This window comes from Harmonia axyridis, chromosome 4 (assembly GCF_914767665.1).
Source record: "Harmonia axyridis chromosome 4, icHarAxyr1.1, whole genome shotgun sequence".
Classification (NCBI taxonomy): domain Eukaryota; kingdom Metazoa; phylum Arthropoda; class Insecta; order Coleoptera; family Coccinellidae; genus Harmonia; species Harmonia axyridis.
Genome location: NC_059504.1, coordinates 46,662,329 through 46,676,245, shown reverse-complemented (window position 1 = coordinate 46,676,245; position 13,917 = coordinate 46,662,329). Strand labels below are relative to the sequence as shown.

The window sequence follows — 13,917 nt, the reverse complement described above, 5'->3', positions numbered from 1 at the left end:
CAGAGTTTCTTTTTGAATTTTTCTAAACAACCAGTGGTCCACAAAAAAATAATTCTGGAGGAAAGAAGCGAGCACCCTTCCAGAAAAAATTCACCCTCTAGATTTGCATTCAAAATTAAGATATCACATGATGAAAACTTTAAATTGGAATATATCTATGCCAGTTCAAGTTAAAAATCTTATGAAGAGAAAGTGCTCTTAGAGAAAAACTTGAACTTTAACACCTGTATCTGAAAAACAAAGCGTTTGCGGACTCATATTATACGACTTTTTCTCTTGAAATGATCCGAGAAATCTCTCATTTTCATTTATACCTCCAATTTAGGAACATCCTGTAGATTTAGTCAATTCAAAACTGATGTCTTAACAAATAAATTGCAATTTAAATGAAACACAATAAATTGTACAACATAGTCCAGACAATTTTTCGATGCGAATTACTCAGTTCAGTTCTTTGATAACTACAGTATTGAAATTTTGTGACGAGAATGATACAAAAAACCGAAAACAACAGGTTATTGAATACTGATTACAAATGCAAAAATTACAGATGCAAATAAGGGGCGATTCCGAGAAAGTGGATAGATGAAGAAAAATAATAAACCTCGGACAAAGACGAGTTCGTAGTGCAATAAAAGTACTCATTTTGAAAGCGAAAATAAACTCATAAACCGTGAAGGGGTCCGACTTTTTACTGAAGTGTCGATTTCAAAGGAAAATAAAATGATTATTATTGGTTCATTATACGGGGTCTTTCATTGGGAAACGGAAATACTTCACAGGTGCATAGGTGGCACCAAGGCGGTTCTGGAGATACCCCATTTATTGGGTCTTACTGTCTTAGTAGCCGAGATACAGGGTGTTTTATGAATTTTGCCCGTTTCTTTCTGAGGACATATCAAACGAACCACCCGATATATTTTCTTCATATTTGGCAAATTATGTTTCTAATTGAGAGCCCAAACGTATCATGCAATAACCGCCTTGAAAATCCAGGTCCGGGTTAACAAAAAATTATGATTCAATATTTTTGATAATTCATTGTTAAAAGTCACTTGAAACCACTTTCAATTATCCAAGTTCTCAAAATCTTCACTTTCACGTTGAAAATTTTTGCAGTTAAACTGTCTGCGCGAAAATTTGAAGTACACGTCCCAGTTTAGTTTTTAGTGGTGTTTCCGAATATTTGAACAGATTTTCAAAATTCCGATGTACAGGGTGTTGTTTCGAGGATTCAAACGTTTCATAATTCTTTGTTAACCCGGACCTGGATTTTCAAGGCGGTTATGGCATGATACGTTTGGGCTCCTAATTAGGAACACATTTGCCAAATATGAAGAAAATATACCGGGTGGTTCGTTTGATATGGACTCAGAAAGAAACGGGCAAAATTTATAAAACACCCTGTATTTCGGCTACGAAGACAGTAAGACCCAATAAATGGGGTATCTCCAGAACAGCCTTGGTGCCACCTATGCATCTCTGAAGTATTTCCGTTTCCTAATGAAACACCCTGTATGGAGAAATTTTTGTTTCTTCGTCTTTGCAAGATTCCTGAAATTTTAAATTTTGAAATTCTTGTGGGAGGGTAATTACCTCCAGTATCCCCCCATTTCTACGCCCTTGACCGGAATAAAAAGAGGCAAAAGAGCGATCCCAGTCTGCTAATTTGATTATGTCTTTTGATATTACGTCTTCGAATGGGAGATTTCTATAATTAACTGAGTGCGCCGCAGCGCTACGTTAAGCCGGGAGAGGATGATTTAGTGGAGAAAAGACGCAACATTTGTAAGAATGGCGTGAAAAATGGGGGCGCTGTTCGGCGAACGGACGATTTCTTTCATGACGCCGTGGAAAGAGATGAGAAAACGTTGGGATTAAGGCTGCGAGCTCTTGAAAACAAGTATGAAATATGTGAGGTCGTCAAATGATGGCTATACACGCTAAATTTACACTTTTATGGGATCATTCAGGGTATTATACTCAATTGAGGTGGAGAAGGATACTTTATATGGCGAAAAACTTGTGTGTAGACAGTGTGGTAATATTGCGACGGAATACAGGTAGATAATGTTTTGATGAATTCTACGAAAAGTGGAGTAGGAAACTGAATGGCACTATTTTAAACATTCATTTATTCTGAGTATGTCATTAAGGTGAAGTGAGATAATTAATCTTATGGAAGATGCATATACACTGCTCGTGAATTGAAAAGGAAAACCAATTTTCCGAAAACTGCTATGAAAAGTAGTGTATTCTTCATAGCTTATACTGAATTTCAAAATTATGTATTGTTCATACTGTGAGAAATATTATTCCTCACAGCAGATTGCCCACACCATGCTTGATAGACCAAGGAAATTGGGCTTTTGACAAGTCTTTCTATAGAAACACAATATACTTTTCCTACAACTGCTATGGAAAGAAGCGTACTCTTCACAGCTTATACGGAATTTCAAAACTATGCATCGCTCATACTATGAGAAATATTATTCCTCACAGCATTTTGCCCACACCTCGCTTGGTAGACCAAAGTAATTGGCCTTTTGAGAAGTCGTTTCTATGGAAACACAATGAATGAGCAATTACTGTCAATAAAGGCCATTTTGAATTGAGTTATTGAATTACTCGAATTATTTCAATTTGTGCAACATGTGGAGAAAGTCACAAACTTCCACATCTCGTGAGAAAAGATGTACTGTTTCCACTTATTGCACAATACACCATTGTCTAGAAAAACTCTGATAAATATGTATAAAATGAAATGATACGTCAAATCAATAATTTGATGTGAATTTAAAAGTTTATCTTCAAAAAATATATGTAATTATAGAATTTTCCCATTTGGAATTTCAATTTTATCCTTGAGGGATTGATATAACGCACTCAAATGACTTATATTAATCCCTTAGTGATTCATTACATATTAAAAGTATTTGCAAAGAAAATGGACAAATTGAAAAGGATCAGTGACAATAAAATAGCGTTTACGAACTTTTAATAATTATTCAGTATTTAATTTTTTTTTTTACTTCTAGTTCTTCACTTGTATTTCTACAGGTCTATTCCTCTGACTCGAGGGCAAAATATTGTTAGGAGAATAATTTTTTTTTGCGTCTCCTAATTGTCAAAATACAAATACATATTTTTTTTTCACAACAAATACATATGTTCACGACGTTAGTGAGTTGTAAGTACTAATACTAATTGTGAATTGTATTGATGAATAAATTGTTGATTAATTCAGTCGCCGATAAAGAAGAATACTTCGTGCAATAATGACTATAATTACAAAGTAATATTACTTTCTCGATTATTATTATAGACACGTAAAATGGATACCTACTAGTTAAATTTATTTTTGTTTTAAACTCAAGATTATGCATTTATTTTAATAACTGGATAGGTCTCGTCACTCGTGAAGTATACTTATATGTAGTGTGCTCATATTCTGGGAGAAAACTTTCAATCTTTGGCAATTCAAGGGAATAAATATGATTTGAGAGATGACGGCATACAATTTGGTATATTCGATTAATTGCAGGGTTGCAACACTGCAAAAAGAGGAAATTCCATGAAAAAAGTATGATATAAAGTTTAATTTTGTAGGTCCTTCAGTGTAATAATATACTTTGTGAAGGAGGTTAAAATTTCAAAAATTCTTAAGGAGCAATGAACCGATATTTCTGGCACCAAATTTCAAGAAATCGAATTATTGCAATTCTTCGAAATAAAGCAGTGAAATGCTCCAGATCGAGATCCAGTCCAGCAATAACGGAGTCACGTCTAGTCGTTCACTTTTAATTGGCTCGAATCCGTCTCCCGTTGCATTTTTGAGTCTTGCGATCGACGGAAATTTGAAATAAACCGCAGTTATTTTCAGGAGTTATTTCAAGCGGACACTCACGAGCAATTAGGAAGGAGATCGACGGTTTCAGATTTATAATTAGTCGCATTTTGATGTAGATCGATGATATCTTGGAGAAAGTATCGGTTTTTGAGGACTTGACGGCGATTAAAATCATTTCTGACATTTGGAAGGTTTATTCTAGTTGATCTTGATGCTGTATCTCACATAGGGTACAACATATACAGGGTGTCTCAAATTCTATGCTCACTGAGAGCATCTCGAAAACTTCAAGAGAAAAAAAACTTCAAGGACACCCGATATGCTTTCTTAAAAATTGGATTTCACACAATCCATCCTAATCTATTGGTGAAGTAATGTGTACAAAGGAGTTCGTAATCAGAAATTCAATTATTTGAAAGTAATGAGTAGGGATTCATCAAGCCAAGTAGTTTGACATTTTAACCAACTACTTGAAAATCAAGCTCGTGAAAAATAACATACTTGAGCTGGACTTGACTTGATTTTAGATATTTATTGCTTTAATTGATATCAAGCTACTTGATATTACTTGACCTTGATATGCACGCATCGCACGGCATATATTTCTGCAATCTCGTGCGCGCTTAGACTATATGAGGAGGATTCCTCGAGCATTCGCCAGTGTGACTTTAGTAGTAGTTTCCTCACATTTCTTCAAAATCTATTGGTAGATGTTGGTAGTTTCAGAAATATCTTTCCTATCAACGCCAGCATCTTCAGCTCCTGTTGAGAGACAATTTTCCAGACCTGCTCTTACAGTTACAAACACCCGCAATAGGTTAGGCGACAAATCTATGAGATGCCTCTTGTGTCTCAGATCCTGGATGGAAAATTATGAAATCAAACAAGGCCTGGAGGTTTCTCGATATTAAGAAACTTGGTTTTTTGTTATTTTTCATTTTGTTAAGATTTATAGTGATTCAATTTATGTTTCTATTCCAAAAAAGTTGATGTTTTCGGTTCTTTCATTCAATGAGTCTAATGAGTAAGAGTGTTTTTTCAAGGTTTCTTCTCATTTCATCATTTTTCATTGATGTGACACTACACAATAAAACTAGAAATCAAGTAGCTTGATATGATTCAAGCACTTGATAAATAAAAACTTGACTTGACTTGACATTAAAAACTACTACTTGACTCGAGCTGGACTTGAAATCAAGTCAAGCTCAAGCTAAGTAGCTCGAATATCAAGCAAAGCCTTGAGTCCCTAGTAATGAGCAACATAATATATTATATTGAACATAAAGGCAACATCAGAGTACCTACCAGCATATCTCCTAAAAATGTCTTAAACTTTCGTAGCATTTTATATCAACTCTTCCATCTCAGCCAGATAAAATCTCAAATTCCAACAGTTTATTTACTTTCTCATTAACAGTATTCTCTCACCTATCCAGCACAAAATCAGACAGATTGAAAAATTGTGGGGCCATTCAAGATCACGCACTATCCCCATTTTTCAAGTACGAATACCGTAGTATTTTTATATTGCTTGATTGAACAGACTTTCCGTAATTTATTTGACAAGGCCAGTGTCGGTTCATTCATAGGCAAATTGGTTAAGATGCTGTCTTGTAAGAATTTTCAAGAATCGATAGAATGACATAGGATTCTTGTGTAATTCATGAATATTTCTCACGATACTAGCACTTAATCAATTTGATTCTGTTGGTACTGTTAGGAACGATCATTACTTCAGAATACTTCCTCGAACAGTTTTTAGAAATGAGATGCTTGACACTATTGCCTCTTTTATTGTATGCTCAACAAAAAAATTATGTACGATCTTTTGAAAAAATATCTGCATGTAATATCATTGAAACTGTGAAATCGAGAGCTTTTATGATGATGAAATTATAACCCTACCAAAAATATCCTCTGGTAATATCTTGGACCTTGGTGGCCAATTCAGGTCTCCGAAAGAAGAAATTGTGCAGTCTTGATTTTTTTTTGTATACATCCCTCTACGTATTACTCATACAATTTTTGTAATGTTTATTACGGAAGACACATAGTTTCATTAAAACAAATCTCGTATAAAGTGTTTATTTATGTATTCAATTTGCTGCTTGAACGAGCTGTATTCTAAGGACCATACATATATTTTACGTCCGTAGCCGAGACATATTCTTATTGCAACATGTACGACTAGTTAACTAATTATTAAACCATAAATGATACCAATCTCGATGAATTATTGAATATTAGAATAATTCGTTTGCAGTATTCGATTAATACGAAAGGATTCTTATAGTCTACTCAGTTCATTTCCTTAGCTTTGAATAGAAAGGTTTGTTGATGTATAAAATTTAATGGTGATTTCGTTCATGGCGATGTCAATCCTTTCAATTCATGAAAAAACGATAGCTAATTTACATGCTAATGAAATCATTAGAGTGGATTGGTTGAATGTATATGACAAAAGTAAAAATATGAAAAAGAAATTATTGTGGAACTTTGATATCATAAAGGGTTATCCGTTTTGTGGTTCTGATAGTATATGTAACGGGTGTTTTTTTTCGAGGTATATAACTTTAAGTTGGCATTACTGTTCAAGATGGCGATCGATTTAACAGCTGTCAAATGATTTATTCTCAGTTTGGTTTGGCAATTCATCATAAATAGACTCACGCCTGAACAACGCTTGCAAATAGTGCAATTTTATTTCGAAAATAATGGTTCTGTGCGGAATACGTATCGCGCTCGCGCTCTACGTCCATTTTATCGTCGACAAAATCGTCCATCAGAGCAGTTAATTCGATTAACCATGGAACGTTTTCGCACCACGTTTACTCTTATTGATAAATCGCATCCCCAGAGACACCGTACGGTGCGTACAGAAGAAGCTATTGCCGCTGTAGAGCGTAGCACTGAGGAAGACCCGAATGAGTCTATCCGCCATCGAGCACAGGAATTGGATCTGTGTCCATCCACTTTATGGAAGATTTTGCGGAATCATCTTGGTTTGCGTGCTTACAAAATCCAACTCGTGCAAGAATTGAAGCCAAACGATCATCAAGTAAGGCGTAGATTCGTCGAATGGGCCCAAAATGAGATTGCCGTTGTTCCCGATTTTCATAAGCGAATTTTGTTTAGCGATGAAGCGCACTTCTGGTTGAATGGCTACGTCAACAAACAAAACTGCCGCATTTGGAATGAAGCTCATTCTCAAGTATATGTCGAAACACCGTTTCATCCAGAAAAACTGACTGTTTGGTGCGTTTTATGGGCTGGTGGAATCATTGGTCCGTACTTCTTCAAAAACGATGAACGTTACAGTCAATGGTGATCGGTATAGAGCCATGATTACTAACTTTTCATTTCCTGAATTGAACAACCATGATGTCCAGGAGCTGTGGTTCCAACAAGACGGCGCAACATGTCACACAACTCGTGCCACAATCGATTTATTGAAAAACACGTTTGGTGACCGCCTAATTTCACGTTTTGGACCTGTAAATTGGCCTCAGATCTTGTGGTTTAACACCGCTAGACTACTTTCTGTGGGGCTATGTAAAGTCATTGACCATTTGGAAGACAACATTCTCCGTGTTATTGCCGATATACGGCCACAAATGTTGGAAAAAGTCATCGAAAATTGGATGTCCAGATTGGACTACATCCGAGCCAGCCGTGGCGGTCATATGCCAGAAATCATATTTGAAGTGTAATGCCACAAGATTATCTTGCGGATAAATAAAATTCATGTCAATCGAATAATCCATCGTTGTTTTATTGCAATTTAAAGTTCTATAGCTCTAAAAGAACATCCTTTACAACAGTGTATCAATCACAGATCGCTGCGGTACTCCCTTCAATACCCTTTTTTATAGTCTGTTATCCATGGTGAAAACAACAATATCAAAAAGTAATATACTTTTACTCCAAGACTAGTTCGTCGTAGAATCTTCCTTCTCACGATCTTAATATCTAGGCTTTTGCCTATCCAAAACATATACACTGCTCAACAATTGATAGGGATCATTTACTTGTTCTGAATTTATTTCTGAAATATTCGCTCCAAGATTATAAATTTAGTCAGATATCAGAGTATTTTCAGTTGATAATATGGTTCACTTGAGAAAAGAATGAAAAAATGGAAAGTTGGAGAGAAAAAAAGACTTTATTAGGAACACTCAAAATTCTGTGTTTGAATAACATAAAAATTTTATGATGAAACCACAAGAAGGCTTAAGTTTCGGTTAAGCTAGTACCGAGTTGGTCCCCCACGAGCTCGTCTCAAGCATTCTACCCTACGAGGCATACTTTCGATCAAACGATTTATAAAATTTTGGGGCAAATTCGTCCAAATATCCCGTAAAGCGTTAGAAAGGTCCTCCAGGTTATTGATCGGTTGTTCTAAGGTTGACAATTGACATCTCAGACCAGATATGTTCGATGCAATTCATGTCTGGAGAGCGAGCTGGCCAGTCCATCCTATCAATAGCATGAGTTTCTAGCGCTTCATTAACCAGACGACTACGGTGTGGACGGGCATTATCGTCAATTAAAATGAAATTCTCGCCCACGGCAGCCGCAAACGGAACAATTATGGGTTCAATAATCATATCGTGATATCTCTGGCTGGTCATGGTGGTGTTCTACAGAACAACCAACTCTGTGCGTTGGTTCAAATAAATGCCTCCCCATACACATATAGAACCTCCGCCAAAAGCTGTTGTGGGTACCATAAACTGTTCTGCATACCTTCGACCTCTTTCCCTCCAAGCAAGAATACGTCCATCGGAGTTGACCAAACGAAATCTAGATTCATCCGTAAATAAACATCGGCTCCAATCTTCAAGTGTCCAATTGCGGTGCTCCTCAGCTCATTGCCGTCGATGAACCCGGTGTTCCCTATTCAAACGGGGATGTTGTACCCTCCTACGTGCTCTCAAACCACGAACATGTAGTCGTCGTCTTACAGTCTGGTTCGAAATTAGAACTCCTGTTGCAACTCTCAGCGATCTATTGAGCCGCGACGCCGGGTAAGTGGGATTTCTCCTAGCATTGAGGATCAAAAGACGATCTTGGGCAGCTGTTGTACTGCGCTGCCGACCTCCCCCATGAACATAAGCTACTGAGTCGTTTTGGATGAACCTATTCCAAGCCCGACTCACGACACTTTGCGAAACATTCAACTGCCGGGACATTTCTCGCTGGGACAAACCTTCTTGTATCCACCGTATGATTTGGTCCAGGTGCACAGGAGCCAAACGTCTTCTCGGCATGACTGATAAGCTGATATTGTTCTCATTTCTTCAATTACCTTATATGTCACCTTATGTGTTTGAACGAGAGAAAAAAACAGATTTAATAACAAATACTACATTGCTTTTCACTCCACCTGTAACAGCCTACAGATAATAATCGATTTTGTGAACAAGAGCCGATGAAGTGAGGAAGACTTTGATATGATCAACTCAAAACATCTTACTTTTTCCTTAGAGAACATATAATGTATAGATATTCACGAGATAACTTGAAAAAAATACAAATGAAGAGAAGTTCATAAGTGATCCCTAGCAATTGTTGATCAGTGTATTTGTTAGTTACAATCAGCAATACTATATATTTCAACCACAAAACAGAAGACCCAAAGAAACAGCAAAGAATAACACAGTCGTAACATCAAACAACCCGCCCTCCAACAAGGACGAAGACGCGAAAGCTGTCAAAATCCTGTCGTCTCCGATAAAATGATACACACGTCCTCGATGTCACTGGATAAATTCACGCCCCGCCGACTTTGATTAAGTCGGACAGAGAGCTGGACCGGATGGCGGGAGGATAGAGAGGACGCTGGCGTTCGGTCTGTCTGTGCGAGGACTTCCATCTGTCCCGTCTGGGATATTTATAATGGGACGCAAATAAGACACCGTCTTTATTTTTCGATGTGGCCAGGCACGCGCGCGTTCCATTGGAAAGGCCTCCGGCTGGTTTTGAGAAGGAGGTTGAGTTGAGGTAGGTCCAGGATCGGGTTCTTACGTGGTGGCGCAAGGTGCAATGTGTTCGTTAGATGGAGTGTTGTGGTGGGTTTGGTGGCCCATTTCTTGAGGTTGTCGAACTTCGCCTCAATTATTTTTGGTTTAAATATAAAAAATTGTGGCATCATTGTACCTAAACCTTTACTATTTGGTATACCTATACTTTTTGTCTGGAAATACAATTAGCAAAAATATTAAATCCAACCAAAAGAGAAATAAATGATCTGAAATAACAATAACAAATGGAGTAAACGATTGATTAATTGAATAGCATAAAGAAATCCGTTTTGAAATTCGTGTATAATTGATACAATGTTTCCTCATCAGTGTCTTGTAGTTTAAAAAACTTACTGAATTTACAAATTTGCAACTTGCTTATTACACAAATTTGTATTTGAGGACACCGTAGGCTCATTGAAATGAACTGTTTCTTTGGTACAGATTAACAAAGATAGCAATATCAACAGGTGGTCATAATCTTAACTCTTACTCTTCTGTGGAATAGGTATACAAATCGACATTCACAACTGAAATAAAAATTTCAGAGAACTTGATTTTATTCGTTTGTTGATGTTGACAACAATCAATAAATAGATAAATTGAATTATGAATTATGCAGGTTTTATTGATAAGAGTCAACGTTATCCATATGAAAAAAAATGAACTTCATGGCAAAGTCGAGAACTGAACAACAAGCAATTTTGTAAAGGGTGTTTTTGTTAGAGCTATAGAACTTTAAATTGCAATAAAAAAACGATGGATTATTCGATTGACTTGAATTTTATTTATCCGCAATTGTGGCATTACATTTTGAATATGATTTCTGGCATATGACCGCCGGCGGCTGGCTCGGATGTAGTCCAATCTGGACGTCCAATTTTCGATGAGTATTTCCAACATTTGTGGCCGTATATCGGCAATAACACGGCTAATGTTGTCTTCCAAATGGTCAAGGGTTTGTGGCTTATCCGCATAGACCTATGACTTTACATAGCCCCACAGAAAGTAGTCTAGCGGTGTTAAATCACAAGATCTTGGAGGCCAATTCACAGATCCAAAACGTGAAATTAGGCAGTCACCAAACGTGTCTTTCAATAAATCGATTGTGGCACGAGCTGTGTGACATGTTGCGCCGTCTTGTTGAAACCACAGCTCCTGGACATCATGGTTCTTCAATTCAGGAATGCAAAAGTTAGTAATCATGGCTCTATACCGATCACCATTGACTGTAACGTTCTGGCCATCATCGTTTTTGAAGAAGTACGGACCAATGATTCCACCAGCCCATTATAAAGCGCACCAAACAGTCAGTTTTTCTGGATATAACGGTGTTTCGACATATACTTAAGGATTAGCTTCACTCCAAATGCGGCAGTTTGGTTTGTTGACGTACCCATTCAATCAGAAGTGCGCTTCATCGATAAACAAAATAAAATGGACGTAGTGCGCGATACGTATTCCGCAAAGAATCATTATTTTCGAAATAAATTGCACTATTTGCAAGCGTTGTTCAAGCGTGAGTCTATTCTTGGTGAATTGCCAAACCAAACTGAGAATAAATCACTTGACAGCTGTTAAATCGGTCGCCATCTTGAACAGTAATGCCAACTTAAAGTTATATACCTCGAAAAAAACACCCGTTATTATACCTGATTACCACAGTATTCTTATGGAACTGATCAGGAAGTATGTTTTTTATATCCCTAGGGATCAATCAATCTACTCCGATACCAATACGATCACTCTACCGACATACACGGTCAACCCTCCTATATCCCTTAAAAAAAGTTACGCGTCTGCAGCAACAAGTTTTTCCCGTCATAAATTATATTAAAACAATCGCCCACGTCACAATACATCACTGTAGGCCTACAGACAATATCGTCGTAAAGTGCTAGATAGCCGGGCAGAGAGGATGAAATCGCAATAAGCGCGTTGTTAAGCTGAGAGGACACTGCCGTTTATAGCTCACTAAAAATCGCAATAATACCACCACGAGAACACGAACGGTGATCAGTGTTGCCACATCGACGGCAAGAGCAGATGGAAATAGAATATTTATGTATGAATGTAGATTTCAAAGTAGAATAATATGCAAATATTTCCAGTGTGAAACAAATTGTTGTCTTCGTTTGACTGTCAGCAAAAAGGGAACGGACAAAATCTCAACGAAGTTTGTTGGTTTGTTTTCCATTATATACAAACTGAAACACCCATAAGGAGCTTTTCAAATTTTAAATTTTTTGGTAAAACATAGATAGCATAGCATTTACGGAAGGCGGGGTTGTCATTTCGCTAACCGTACGAACAAAAATCCAACTACTATTGTCAAGTCAAGCGTGGTTTAAAAATGCCCAAAATCGAAGAGGAGTAGGCACTGGACGTCGAAGAAGCACAAATGAAGTTCAAGATCGATGTCTAAGACTAATGGCCATTAGAGAACGATTTGCGACAACTCGATCTTTGGCTGATGAGTGGTTAGGAGAACAAGGTCATCCTGTAACTGTCCAAACGGTTCACCGACGGATAAGGTCTTTTGGACTGAAGTATTATCGACCCCATCTTGTGTTACCTCTGACGGTTGAGCATCGCCGGCAACGATTACAGTGATGCAGAGAACGTCAACATTGGAATGTTTAATGACACCAGGTCGTCTTTTCTGATGAATCTTGATTCTCTTTGGGTGCACATGATGGACGAAGAAGGGTTAGACGACGTCGGGGGTAAGACGTGGACCTCAGTTCGATGTTGGGCGTCATGTTCACCGAACAGTAGGAGTTATGGTATGGGGTGCTATTTCATATGGAAGTAGGTAACCTTTAGTCTTCATTCGAGGTAACATGACTGCGCTGCGTTACCTTCAAGAAATAGTGGAGCCATATGTTCTCCCTTACCTTAACCGGCTCGAGAATCCAATATTTCAGCAAGATAATGTCCGACCTCAAGTTGCCAGAGTTAGTTTAAACTTTTTCGAAGCGACTCATGTGAATCTTTCGCCATGGCCGCCCAGATCCCCCGATCTTTCGCCCATAGAGCATGTTTGGGACATCATGGGTAGAAGGCTTGGAAATTTACCCCAGCCCCCACGGACTTTGGAGGCTCTGAGACATGAAGTACAGGTAGCTTGAAATAGTATCCATCATGAAGAAATATACCATCTTATTGCATCAATGCCGAGATGTGTTGGGGAGTGTATAGATGATCGCGGTGTACAAACACATTATTAACAAATTTATTAAAAGAAAAATTGAAAACCCTTAATTTTTTTTCTCCAAATTTCAAACATTCACCCTTTGCTATACTATCTATGTCTTACCAAAAAATATTTAAAATTCAAATAGTTCGTTCTGGGTGTTGTAGTTCCTTTGTAAGTTAGTATATTTCTCACTATCGTAGATTCAGTTCATTTTCAAATCAGTTATGTTATAGCGAAAAAGAATCAGTTGTGTCATTCATTGTCGCCAATAAATTCCTCAAATACAAAGAAATAGAATTGTCGTAACCCATCCCACAGCTGGAGAGCGACTAATATTCGAGACTCAACGCTAGCGCACCATCCCCACTTTGCCATTCGAAGAGGAAACGAAATTGGGCAAATGTTTGAAACATTTCACAAGTCAGTTATATGCATCAATTTCTAACACGTAGATATTACATCCCAAGATACCGACTTGCCAGCAATGTATGCAAAATCTCTACCCACTGAAATATTGGGTATTTCTTCTCCGATATCAATCTTGTCGTTTCTCCGGCTCTGACGATCAGCTCAAAAATTGAAAAACAAGACTCCTGCACAACGTGAACAGTAGATCTTCGTTTGAAACAGGAAAAACGGCAACACGGACTGTAATTTATTATTGAATTTGGGTAAGTACCCATTTCGACTCGGAGGTCTACAATTGAAAATGATGGATGTCGATGCCTATAGGTCAGCTCCCCATAACGCTCGTTTATGGATTGCGCTATGGTCCGACGTATTCAATGGATGCGGCAATTTACGTGATACGTGGGTTAAGATGCGGCTGAGACCCTCATTAGCGT

General features: G+C 37.7%; 1 protein-coding gene across 1 annotated transcript in view; it reads left to right on the top strand.

Moving 5' to 3' along the window:
• Window positions 1-13,917, top strand: part of LOC123679175 (laminin subunit alpha-1) — a 293,884-nt gene that overhangs the window by 52,984 nt on the left and 226,983 nt on the right. The gene's annotated exons all lie outside the window — the stretch shown is intronic.